We start from the raw sequence: 13821 nt of genomic DNA, 5'->3' as shown, positions 1-13821 counted from the left end.
CTAGCTTTAGCAAGCTCAGCATTTTTGTGATTACGTAGCCTCAAGCAGGTGTGGGAAAGAAAGTGAGAGAGCCTCAAGCATGTGCCTAGCACACAATGCTGCAAAGCTTATGCGGAATATAGTGGCTGAAACAAAGGAAAAGGACAGATCTCCACAGGCCCTTCGGCCCATCGAATCTATTCCGACCAGCGATCACCCGTACTACCACTAGTTCTATCCTGCACACTAGGGACAATTTATAGAAGCCAATTAACCTACAAACATGCACGTCTTTGGAGTGTGGGAGGAAACCGGAAAACCCACGCAGTCACAGGGAGAACGTACAAACTCCCGTACAGACAGCGCCCGTAGTTAGGACCGAACGTGGGTCTCTGGCGCTGAGAGGCAGCAACTCTACCGCTGCGCCACCATGCCGCCCAAAGCGTTAAGATTAAATGTTTCAGCTGAAGCCATGCTGCATTTTTATCAGGAGAAAAAGAGGTAAGTGTGAATTCAAGCTTCGTAGATGTCCAAATGGAAAGAGAGTAAAAGAGAGCAAATAAAAAACACATGGTAGGTGTCAGATGATGTGAACCAGGCTCATCACAGTAGGTTTATAGTGGAGGTAATGAAGGGATTAAGAGGCACTGCCTCCCAATTCCAGGGCACGGCTGGTGGAGGCACTGCCACCCAGTTCCAAGGCACAGCTGGGAGAGGCACTGCCTACCAGTTCCAAGGCACAGCTGGGAGAGGCACTGCCTACCAGTTCCAGAGCACAGCTGGGAGAGGCACTGCCTACCAGTTCCAGGGCACAGTTGGTAGAGGCACTGCCACCCAGTTCCAGGGCACGGCTGGTAGAGGCACTGCCACCCAATTCCAGGGCACAGCTGGGAGAGGCACTGCCTACCAGTTCCAGGGCAGAGCTGGTAGAGGCCCTGCCTCCCAGCTCCAGGGACCCAGGCTCGATCCTGACCTCTGGTACTACCTGTGTGGAGATTGCATGTTTCTCCTGTAACCATGTCTTCTGGGTGCTTCAATTTCCAAAGACATGCAGGTTCATAAGACAGGAGCAGAATTAAAAACCACTTGGCCTATTGAGTCTGTTCCGCTATTCGATCATGGCTGACCTATTTTTCCCTTTCAACCCTATTCTCCTGCCTTCTCCCCGTAAACCTTCGATGCCTTACTAATCAAGAACCTATCAACCTCCGCTTTAAAAATACGCAATGTCTTGGCCTCCACCACCATTTGTGGCAATAAATTCCACAGATTCACCACCCTGTGAAACAAACCAAGTATACTACAAGAAAAGACCAGCAGTAAACATAAGGGAGAATCCAAAATGCACTTGAATCGTTGACTGGTGATAAAAAGAGTGGTGGGTCGATGAGAAGCCAAAGGGAAAAGTCACTCATGAAGACGGAAGGTGGGGTTGAGTTATTGGTACAGATGCTCCCCGACTTACGATGCCTCGACTTACGATATTTCAACTTTACAATGTTGCAAATGCTGGGCAACGGCAGTAAGCCACAGCTCGCTTCCGGCCACGTGATCAGGTGTATTAAATGCATTACGACTTACGATATTTTCAGTTTACGATGGGTTTATCGGAACGTAACCCCATAGTAAGTTGAGGAGCACCTGTATTGGTTTATTATTGTCACATGTGCGTGGATACATGTGACAATCTGCCTTGCATGTTAACCAGAGAAATAACGCCTTACATGAACGCAACAGCTGGTGCAAAGATAGAAAGGAAACAGAGTGCGGAATATTGTTTAGTTTAGAGATACAGCGCAGAAACAGGCACTTAGGCCAACCGAGTCCACACCGGCCAGGGATCCCACTACCCTACACACTAGGGACAATTTACAACTTTTTAACCAAAGCCAATTAACCTACAAACCTGTACATCTTTGGAGTGTGGGAGGAAACTGGAGCTCCTGGAGAAAACCCACTCGGTCACAGGAAATCATACAAGCACCGTACAGACAGCACCCGAAGTCAGGATCAAACCCGGGTCTCTGGCGCTGTAAGGCAGCAACTCTACCGCTGCGCCATCGCGCGACCTAAATGTATTGTGTCACCGCTACAGGGGAAGGGCAAGTAAAAAACAGTTCAATGGTTCAAGGCAGGAATGAGGTAGATGGGCAGATCAGAAATACATCTTTAAGCATATAAAAGGTCCGCTCAAGAGTCAGGGGTCATGGAGTGAAGGCAAGAGAATGGGGTTGAGTGGGAACGATAGATCAACCATGATTGAATGGAGGAGTAGACTTGACGGGCCAAATGGCCTAATTTGCTCCTATCACTCATGAACTTATGATTTCTCTTGGTCTCAAGCATGCAATGTAACAGTGAACTGATGTTATTCAAATAAATATTGGGTCCAAGCAGATCTCGTCATGTTATTTATTATTGCATTTCTTTGCAAGGTAAATTGAAAGGAAAACATGTCTAGAAATGTAATTAGGTCTTGAATTTACCAATTTTAATTTTTGTTTTAGTTCAGTTATTCATGGTAATTACCATTGGGCTCCTTTGGTTATTAAGTAAACTTTAGGGGAATGGATCAACATACAGTCTCCATAATAAACTATAAACAGACTGCAGAAGACAATAAATAATGCATGCGCTTTCCATGTCTCCCATTGCTCCCTGAATTCTTACCAAATGTATTCCCAGTTCCCCATTCTTCCCGGTCACTGAACCACCTCGCTAAGCAGTGTGTAGAAAAGAACTGCAGATGCTGGTTTATACTGATGATAGACACAAAGTGCTGGAGTAACTCAGTGGGTCAGGCAGCATCTCTGGAGAAAAAGGATGGGCGACGTTTCGGGTTGGGACCCTTCTTCAGACTGGGCGATGGAAGAAATGCTCTACATCATGGCTGGTCTGAAGAAGAGTCCTGACCTGAAATGTCACCCATCCGTTTTCTCCAGAGATACTGCCTGACCAACTGTTACTCCAGCACTTTGTGTCTATCTTCACCATAAACATGGTTTGGTATTGTATTGTATTGTATTGTATTCTTTTATTGTCATTCGATACCGAGATGCTGAACGAAATTACATTTCCAGCAGTCACAGAACACAAAAAAAAAAGAACACAAGACACACGACCCCAACACAAACATCCATCACAGTGACTCCAAACACCCCCTCATTGTGATGGAAGGCAACAAAACTTCCCCTCTCTACCCCCCACGCCCACGGACAGACAGCTCGACCCCTACCGAGGCGACCGACCCGCACAGCCCCCGCAAGGGGATGGAAGTCCCCACGGCCGAGCCGCACCGAGCGCTGAAACGTCCCGCGGCCGTACCGGGCGATGGAAGGCCCCGCGGCCGAGCCGCACCGGCGATGTTAAGTCCCGCGGCCATAGTCTCTGCGTTTTAAAGCCAGATTTGTTCAAGTTAAAAGCATGTTTGATGTTTTTTTAATATATGTATATGAAGATCCTCAGACTAACTTTATTCAGACTTTACTAGACTTCATGTTGCATTAAACATTATTCCCTATATCCTGTATCTGTACACTGTGGATGGCTCGATTGTAACCATGTATAGTCTTTCCACTGCTGGTTAGGACACAACAACAAGCTTTTCACGGTAGAAGTGACAATAAACTAAACTAAGCAGAACTAACAATGCAACTAAAATATTCAATTTGTGCAAAAAAACTATTTAACCATGTTTTTTTTGGTTTTTAATGGTTAAACAGCACAGTGGTGTAGCTGGTAGAGCTGCTGCCTCATGGTGCCAGAGAGCTGGGTTCAATCCTGACCTCGGGTGCTGTTTGTGTGGAGTTTGCACGTTCTCCCTGTGACTGCGTGGGTTTCCTCTGGGTGCCTCGGTTTCCTCCCATGTCCCAAAGACGTGCGGGTTTGTAGGTTAATTGGCTTCTGTAAGTTACCATGGTGTGCGGATGGGGGAGGATGTGAAAGTTGGATAACATAGAACTAGTGTGAGTGGGTGATCAATGGTCGAAGGGGCTGTCTTCTTTAAACTAAAAGCTAAGAACAGCAATTTTGGATTTAGACTGCATTGTCAGCTCTGTGCAGCAGAGGGGAGTTGCAATGATATTGATTCCCGTTCTTCCAGCCCATTCCTTCCAACTAGACTTTAAACCTCAGAGATATAACGCAGAAACAGGCCCTTTGGCCCACCAGGTCTGCGCCGACCGCTGATCAAACCCATACACTAACACTATCCTGCACATGCTAGGGACAAATTGTACCGAAGCCAATCAGTCTACAAACCTGCACGTCTTCGGAGTGTGGGAGGAAATCAGAGCACCTGGAGAAAACACATGCGTTTACAGGGAGAACGTACACACTCTGTACAAACAGCACCCGCAGTCAGGATGGAACCCGGGTCTCTGGCGCTGTATGGCAGCAACTCTACCACTACACCACTGTGCTGCCCCACTCTCCTCAAATGGATGGGGGTGGGGCAGATAGTAACCCCTGAAACTGGCTGGGATCGCGACACCATTCAAACACATGGTAACCCACCTACCGCCCTAAACATTTATTCCCTTCACACTGGCTGTGCGTAGCATGTACAAAATACACTGCATTTACCTACCCAAATTACTATGACACTGTATACCGTACTATTTCTACGTGTGTCTACTTCCGAAAAAGCGTTCCAACCCAAAACGTCATCCATTCCTTCTCTCCAGAGATGCTGCCTGTCCCACTGAGTTACTCCAGCATTCTGTGTCTATCTTCGGTTTAAAATAGCATCTGCAGTTCATAGATACACAGATACAAAGACAATAGGTGCAAGAGGAGGCCATTCGGCCCTTTGAGCCAGCACTGCCATTCAATGTGATCATGGCTGATCATCCACAATCAGTTCCTGCCTTTTCCCCATACCCCTTGATTCTGCTAGCCCTAAGAGTATCTAACTTTCTTTTGAGTGCATCCAGTGAATTGGCCTCCGCTGCTTTCTGAGGCAGAGAATTCCACAAAAAGTTTTTCCTCATCTCATTTCTAAATGGCCTACCCCTTATGCTTAGAACTATGGCCCCTGGTTCTGGACTCCCCCAACATCGGGAACATGTTTCCTGCATCTAGAGTGTCCAATCCCTTAATAATTTTATATGTTTCTATAAGATCCCCTCTCATCCTTCTAAATTCCAGTGAATACAAGCCCAGTCTCTCCATTCTTTCATTATACGACAGTCCCGCCATCCCGGGAATTAACCTCGTGAACCAACGCTGCACTCCCTCAATAGAAAGAAAGTCCTTCCTCAAAATTTCTAGACCAAAACTGCACACAGTACTCCAGATGTGGTCTCACCAGTGCCCTGTACAACTGCAGAAGGACCTCTTTTCTCCTATACTCAACTCCTCTTGTTACGAAGGCCAACGTAACATGTCTTTCCTAAACATACTATTTCTACCATCGGGGATCAGTGCAGCAGACGCGTGGGAACTCAAATACCTGCAGGCTCAGCTCCAACCTGCAAAAGTCATCCTAACCTGGAAAAATATCACCTGTCCATCACTTTCACTGGGGTTCATAAGTTTATGGGTTCTTGGAGCAGAATTAGGCCATCTAGTCTACTCCGCCAATCAATCACGGCTGATCTATTTTTCCCTCTCAGCCCCATTCTCCTGCCTTCGCCCTTAACCCCTGATACCCTTACTAATCAGGAATCTGTCAATCTCTGCCTTAGAAATATCCATTGACTTGGCCTCCACAGCTGTCTGTGGCAATAAATTCCACAGATTCATCACCCTCTGACTAAGGAAACTCCTCCTCGTCTGCTTTTTAAAGGTACGTCTTTTTATTCTAAGGCTATGGCCTCTGGTCCTGGACTGGTGGAACCAGTGGACTCTCCACATTCATTCTATCCAGGCCTTTCACTATTCGGTAGGTTTTAAATAAGGTCCCTCCTCATCCTTCTAAACTCTAGTGAGTACAGTCCCATTGCCGTGAAACGGTTTGCACCCTCAACAACAATACTGTGGCCTTCACCAGAACAATTGCAGTGGTTCAAGGAGATGTCTTAGCACCATCTTCTCAAGGGGAACCTGAAAGGTGGTGGTTTTCACATGCTCCTGTTGCCTTTGGCCGTCTTGGTGGAAGAGGTCATGCGTACGGAGTAGCCAAGATGAGCAGCTGCGATACATTCGGCAAACTGCTCACTGCGGCCACCGTGCAGTGATGGTGGAGGAAATGGATGCTCCGAGTGATTGATGAGGTATCAACCAAGCTCTGTGGTGTTGAGCTTATTGAGACTTGTTGGAGATGCACTGATCCAGACATGTGGAAAGTGTTCCCTTACAGTGCTGACTTGTGCTCTGGGGATGGTGGAATGGCTTTGAGTATTAGGAAGTGAGGAATCTACTGCAGGATCCCCAGCCTCTGACCTGCTCTTGTAGCCACGCTTAAAGCACATGGTTCCCCCCCACTCCTCCGATCTGAAAGTAAAGCAACTCCACAGATGTTAGATCCAAACAATGGAAGGTGAGCTCCTGAAAACCACCCGCTATCAGAATTAAGGAAAAGGAAATCTTCATTTTAAATATTTAAATAATAGTCATTCTAGGATCGACACAAAATACTGGAGTAACTCAACGGGACAGGCAGCATCTCTGGAGAGAAGGAATGGGTGACGTTTCAGGTCGAGACCCTTCTTCAGACTGATGTCAGGGGAGTGGGCGGTACAGAGATTAAATGTAGTCGGAGACCGTAAGACTGGTCGGAGAACTGGGAAGGGGGGGGGGGGGGGTGGGTGGAGAGAGAAGGAGGGAGGGAAAGCAAGGGCTACTTGAAGTGAGCGGAGAATTGGGAAGGAGGATGTGGGTTTTGCTGGCAAGGCCAGGATTCATCACCTATCCTACAATGCCTCGAGGAGGCAGTGGTAACAAGCCTTCTCGTAAACCTCAGAACATTTTATAAAGGGTCCAGGAGGCAGTTAAGAGTCAAGTATATTACTGTGGCACTGAATCCATATTTGACCTGACCATGTACGAATAACAGGTTTCGTTCTATGAAGGGCAGCAGTGAACATGTTGAGTTTTCAATGACACGTTAACAGTGTCATGATCGTTTTTAATGACACCAGCTCTATTTGCCCAGATTTCTTTGAATGATGAATATAAATGTTCATGGGTGTGCTGAGCGTAATTTTAATTCCCTCTCTCTTGGGACCATCCAGCCTCAAACCACACCAGAATTGCCTCAGATTTGAAATTCCCAAAGTAAAATTTTACATCCGAGAAATCCAAAATCAACAGAACTGAGAAACCTGCTGTTTCTGTGAATTTTCAGGGTTAAAGGTGGTACATAAATGGAAACAGGTCATTCAGCTCAAGGTGCCCACATCGGCTGACATGTCCCATCCACACTAGTCTCACCGGCCTGCGTTTGGCCCATATCCCTCTAAACCTGTCCTATCCATGTACCTGTCAAAACGTTTCATAAATGTTGTGATCGTACCAGCTTCAATCACCTCCTCCGGCAGCTCATTCCATACACCCACCATCCTTTGCATGAAATAGTTACCTCTAAGATTCCGATATAATCTTTCCCCTTCACCTTAAACCTATGCCCACTGCTTCTCAATTCCACCACTCTGGGCAAGAGACTCCACCTGATCTATTCCTCTCATGATTTTATACGTGAGATACTTCTGCTTGATACGTTTGCCTGAGAGCAAAGAAGATTATGGGGACATTAAACTAGTGGTGTTAAGATCACCAGTCCATCAAGTTGACTGGGTCTGTACTCTCACCAACAATACTGTGACCTTCATCAGGCCAACTCCAGCGGTTCAGGAAGGGAACCTTCACAAGGGAAACTTGAAGATGGTGGTTTTCGCACGCTCCTGATGCCTTTGTCCTTCTTGATCATAGATCGGCACATGAATGTGCAGGATAGAATGGAAGGATTTGGATCAGATGCAGGCTGAGCAGATTAGTTTAAGTTGGCATCATGTTCTTCACAGACATTGTGGGCTGAAGGACCTGTTCCTGTGCTTTCCTGTTTAGTTTAGTTTAGAGATACAGCACGGAAACAAGCCCTTCAGTCTACCGAGTCTGCATCGACCAGCGATCCCTGCACATTAACACAATCCTACTCACGCTAAGGACAACTTACACTTGTACCAAGCCAATTAACCTACAAACCTGTACGTCTTTGGAGTATGGGAAGTATGGGAGAATGGGAAGAAACCAAAGATCAGAGAAAACCCATGCGGTCACGGGGAGAACATACAAACTCAGTACATACAGCACCCGTAGTCAGGATCGAACTCTGGTCTCTGGGGCTGTAAGCACTGTAAGGCAGCAACTCTACCGCTGCGCCCCCATGCTGCCCTGTTCTATGTTCCCGGGTAAATGAGGAGAAATGTCTTCCAGTTCTTAAGGGGTCTACATTGCTGGACATTGAAGATCTTTGAGCCAGAGTGCTTATGAGGAGAATTGTTGTTATGGCAGGTTGGAACAGAATCAAAATGGAGTAGGAGACTTACTTAAAAGTGGAAAATAAACTACACAGAACTATGAGGATAGATCTGGGGATGGGACTAATTAGTGACACCACTCAAAGGACTGTCAGGGGGATGGTGGGCTACATTGTCTCTAATTTATACTGAAGATAGACACAAAGTGCTGCAGTAACTCAGCAGGCCGGGGCAGCATCTTTGGTTTTGCTGGCTTCCCTGATTTGCTTCTGTGCAAGAGACTTACTTCTCAGCTTGCACAGTGTGGCAGTTACTACGATGCTGCCGTCTTCACATTGGATATTGACTGCAAATTGCACAACTCCCACCAGTGTACTGAAGGTTAATTATCATCATTAGAATTGGACCACATCCAAGTGATAAGGTGCACCTTCTAATTGAAGAAACTGAGAGCACTGAGTACACTCAGAGCTCAGGTCGAGGCACAAAGGAAAAAGCCCCTCTGATGGGTTTTGACCATTAGAGGTATGTAACCACTTACAAAAGCTTTCCACAAAGGAAGCAAAATGAAAGGAACCTGGAACAACTGAAACTTGCACACCTACATTCCAATCTATCAAAAGACAACACTCGCTGGGAATACCTATCGTCATATCAATCGGATAATGAAAAGGTTTGGAGAATTTCTGATAACTTGAACACTTTGCCCGACTCACCGCATGAGTTTGCCTGCCCCTTCAATACTTTCGCCCAAATGCAACAAGAATGCTGTGAGCCTTTGATGCTCAAATGTATAGATATTCTGCAGCTTCTGGAGGGAGCGTAGAAATGCTGGAAGGTACAATGCATACACATCGGTGACACGCCTAAAAGTAATTAAAATGAATTATCTTCTGGCTAATTTCAGAAACTGCTTTTGAATTCCCATGGATGGATGTGAAACGAGGTATAATTTGAATCTTTAGCACACAACCAATCATCTTGAGCAAGCTTGCTCCAGCACCACCCCAGAGAAATTCAATTGCAACTATTCTGTTTCAACACTTCTTTCCCCAGTAATTACTTGAACTCCGCTAAGGTCTGTCGCCACTTGGGAACTGAAAGTTGTGCATTTACTTTAGACTTTGGAATTGTTTCGTTTGGTGACTTGAAATGACTAGTGAATCCACTGGGAGTAGATTGGAAACAGTTTGGCAACTGCCCTGCCCGACGTTGCGAGAAATTGCAGAGAATTGTGAACAATGCCCGGTAAATCACGCAAACAAGCCCCCCCCCTGCCACTATTGACTCCATCTACACCACACTTTCTCAGGAAAGCAGCCAAATAATCAAGGACCATGCAGTAAAAAGTGTTGTAATGAAGTGCTCTACAGATACATGGCTTGAAACTGCATTTATACTTTCTTTGACTAATATTGATACTCTTATGGAGTGATCCTTTGAACAGCATTATCAGGTTCGCCAGTATAGCAAGGGGGGGCCTCATTGAAACTTACCGAAGTGAAAGGCCTAGATAGAATGAATGTGGAGAGTCGAGGACCGTGAGGTCATAGCCTCAGAATAAAAGGATGTACTTTCAATGAATCTGTGGAATTCATTGCCACAGACGGCTGTGGAAGCCAAAACGATGGAAGGTAGATACAAAATGCTGGAGTAACTCAGCGGGACAGGCAGCATCTTTGGAGAGAAGGAATGGGTGACGTTTCGGGCAGAGAGCCTTCTTCAGACTTCTTAACCCAAGACAATGGATATTTTTAATGCGGAGATTGACAGGTTCTTGATTAGTACGGGTGTCAGGGGTTATGGGACGAAGGCACGAGAATGGGGTTGAGAGGGAAAGGTAGATCAGCCATGATTGAATGGCGGAGTAGACTTGATGGGTCGACTGGCCTAATTCTGCTGCAATAAATTCTGGATTTATGACTGTAATGTGTGATTACAGGGGTGTCCTGTAATACCTCTGGAACCAGCATGCAAAGAGTCACCTAGCTTCGGTACCATCTTGCAAATGGAATCCAGGTATCACCTACCCCTGCCCTCCCCCTCTCCTCTTTATACTCTAACTTCTCTCTCCACTCTCAGTCCTATGGCAGGAGCTCGACCCAAAATGCCATCAATGCCTCTCCCCTGCCCCCCCCCCCCCCCACAGATGCTGCTCCACACACTGAGTTCCTCCATCGGTTTGTTTTTTTTGCTCCAGATTCCAGCATCTGCAGTTTTGTGTCTCCATATTTAATCAGGTCACCACTTGCAATGGGACAATCAGCCAGGAAGACCCAAATCCCTGGGACCTCCAGCCCAAAGCCCCCTGCCTCTCCAGACCTTGTTCATTCTTTCGGACACGCTTCTTTAGGATCCTCTGACCAATCTATGGACCCCTTTGTTAATCAGTGGCTCAGAGGCAAATCGTGTTTGAAATCATTTCCTGGACATTTTCTTTATCGACACGGCAAACATTATCGTAGCAGGACACTGCCGATACTGGAAATAGAAAATAAGTCTGAAAACACTGGTAATAGTCAATGCTACAGGCAGATTCTGTGGAGAGAGGAAGAATTAAATTTGTCGAAACTCACGGGTTGCATTGGTGCAAGTTGTCGTGATCCCTTTGACCGTGATTCCCTCACCAGCGGTCTCCCTTCCTGCGACCTCTGATCCAGCCGGAGCCTCCTATCTCCATCTGGACAAGGATGACCTTTGGCCAGAGGTTTGCTTTCTCTTTATTTCCTGGGTTATCCTGCCTCTAAGTGTCCATCCCGGATCTCCGCCAATATCCGGTTGTGGCTCATCCTCAAGGAGCTAGGGTTAGTCTGGAAAACAATCAAAGAGGTAACAGTTTACTTGTAAGAAAAGGTGCAGAGGAGGCAAAAGGTAGCATAGGGGGGCTAGGGATGTGAAGAATGAATCAAAAGAAAGTCGCGAGATTAGGTTGAAGGTGATGGGCTAAAGGACAAATGTCACCTGGACAAAGGTCATTGTGCACAGTAGCACAGTGGTAGAGTTGCTGCCTTACAGCGCAGAGACCCAGGTTCAAACCTGACTACAGGAACTGTCTGTACGGCATTTGTACGTTCCCCCCATGCCCTGCGTGGGTTTTCTATGGGTGCTCCGATTTCCTCCCACACTCCAAATACGTACAGGTTTGTAGGTTAATTGGCTTTGATAAAAATTGTAAATTGCCCCTAGTGTGTAGGATAGTGTTATTGTACGGGGTGATTGCTTCTGTAAATTGCTCCTAGTGTGTAGGATGGAAAAGTGGGATAACATAGAACTAGTGTACGGGCGATCGTTGGTCGGTGGGGAGTTGATAGGCCGAAGGGCCAGTTTCCGCGCTGTACCTCTAAAATCTAACGTCTAAAGACAACATGGATGAGGCAAAATTAGGTGGAATATGACAGGCAATGAAATATAAAAAATGGATCATGAGGCTACAAGGGGCAACAGCAGAATAGTGATGGGGAGCGAACGGTGGAGAATCTGGTGAAGGAGAAGATCTCATGGTCTGCAGTGAAAGGTAGATATGTTCTGCACATAGAGGCCAACCCACTGCCTATGTAACCAAGCATCAGCCCTCCTCCTATTCCCTCATTGTTTTTCTGCCCAACCTCCTGCACTTTCGGTTGGGCGTTGAAATGCTAACTCTGCTTCTTTCTCTGCAGAAGCTGCCTGGCCAACTAAGTGTTTCTGGCTATTTTCATTCCTATGATTGGGAGTGCCCCTCTACCCTTCATCCATATACCCCCTTCTTCCTGCCTGAGAAGGAGAAACTATAGTTGTTTTTCCAGGGAAGATAGACAAAATACAGGAGTAACTCAGCGGGTCAGGCAGCATCTCTGGAGGAAAAGAATAGGTGACGTTTCGGGTCGAGACCCTTCATCAGGCATTGGTTTGGCACCTTGGACCTCTGTGAGCCATTCGAGCCAGCACTCTTGTTGCCCTGTGGTTGACCTGAAGAGAAAAGCTGCCTACTTTAATGTTAAAACTGCAGTTCCAGATCTTACACAGATACTCTACAGCTATCAACAGTTAAAACAGTCATCTGTAAAGGGCAGGAATGAACTGCAGGTGCTGGTTTACACCTAAGATGGACGCAAAACGCTGGAGTAACTCAGCGGGACGGGCAGCACCTCTGGAGAAAATGAATGGGTGGCGGCACCCATTCCTTCTATCTAGAGATGCTGCCTGTCCCGCTGAATTACTCCAGCGTTTTGTGTCTCTGTCAAGGGCAGTTGTTTTGGATTAAGTACACACATTTGTTATTGGTCTTATAGAGAAAAGCAGGATGAAGTTCTATAAAATAACTAACATTTGTTGATGTCAATGCATTTTTTTTTTGGAAACAAGATGAGTTTGCAGGTTTCACTATAAATCAAGTGGTGGCGGAATTGTGATTGGGTTGATCACATGGTCAGCTTTTCAACCTTGACTATGTGTAGCATTGCCTACCTGAACCTTAATGCTTGTCCTGATTTTTCATGGTTACCATACTACCAGACACCTGGAAAGGAACAAAAATAAAGAACAAAGGTCAGGGATAGGAATAGACAATGGCTGCAATTCAAACATAGCAGACTTGAATGTGATAAAAGGTACACTACTAAATAAATCTGAGCATGCAACTCCAAGTGCAAGATTGTAGCTTGCACAAGCTGAGTAATCTCTTGCATTTTTGTTACTATGAAAAAAGTAAACCAATCGCAAGGACAAAATTGCCATTGTTTCCATGTTTAACAACAACTACAGTATATCAGAATCAATAGTTCTTTGGATTAGCTTAAAAAAATGATTTGTCGGCAATTGTTTTTCAGGTTGTTTTGTTTTACAATGCAGTTTACAGAATTGAAGTTTTAGCAAGCGTTGCATTACAATTATTGGTCATTTTAGTTTTTGTTTATAGGAAGCAGGGTTATATCTTGAAAAGAAACAATGACGTGATCATTAGTTATTGCTAATTAACCATTTTAATCACCTACAATTCCTACGTTTATCACATTTTGGAAGGTTTACTTTTTTAACTGACAGTAACTGCGTCATTTGTAAATATTTAAAATAACTGTTGCATATGCAGCAAAATTATAGAGTTACTATTAGTGTTACCTTGTTTTTGCAGGGTGTTTAACGTTTAGTCATCCTTTGAGTCCTGCCGAAAATTCTCTTAATAATCAGCCATCATGTCTGATTGCCTCATAAAGATAAATCAGCCCCTCTAAACTGCTTTCACGAACGGTGAAATTCAGATACATTAGCACTGGAAATTGCAAATAAAGTTTTTTTAAAGGTGAAGGTCAAACAATTGGGCAGTGACATTGATGATTTTCCAGGTAAAGACAATTATTATCACCTCAGTAATGCATTAAATGCCCTCTTTTGAGTGAAGACAAGAATGGGTAAAACGCACATTATGATGGGATATTTAATGTGT

General features: G+C 45.5%; 1 protein-coding gene across 4 annotated transcripts in view; it reads right to left on the bottom strand.

The window, feature by feature from the left end:
* Nucleotides 1-13821, bottom strand: part of khdrbs2 (KH domain containing, RNA binding, signal transduction associated 2) — a 337966-nt gene that overhangs the window by 33670 nt on the left and 290475 nt on the right. For 3 of the 4 annotated variants that reach the window (XR_013547249.1, XR_013547247.1, XR_013547248.1), the window contains exons 11-12: nt 12846-12897; nt 10976-11209 (exon numbers count right to left, since the gene is read on the bottom strand). The gene's annotated coding sequence lies outside the window, so the exon portion shown is untranslated. Of the gene's footprint in view, nt 1-3236; nt 3367-10975; nt 11210-12845; nt 12898-13821 lie in introns of those variants that run through there. The other variant, XR_013547250.1, reaches the window with a different exon arrangement.

The sequence above is a fragment of the Rhinoraja longicauda genome, chromosome 5, assembly GCF_053455715.1.
Source record: "Rhinoraja longicauda isolate Sanriku21f chromosome 5, sRhiLon1.1, whole genome shotgun sequence".
In the NCBI taxonomy this organism is placed as follows: Eukaryota; Metazoa; Chordata; class Chondrichthyes; order Rajiformes; family Arhynchobatidae; genus Rhinoraja; species Rhinoraja longicauda.
Note: the sequence above shows the minus strand (reverse complement) of the source record. Positions and strands in the feature narration are given on the sequence as shown.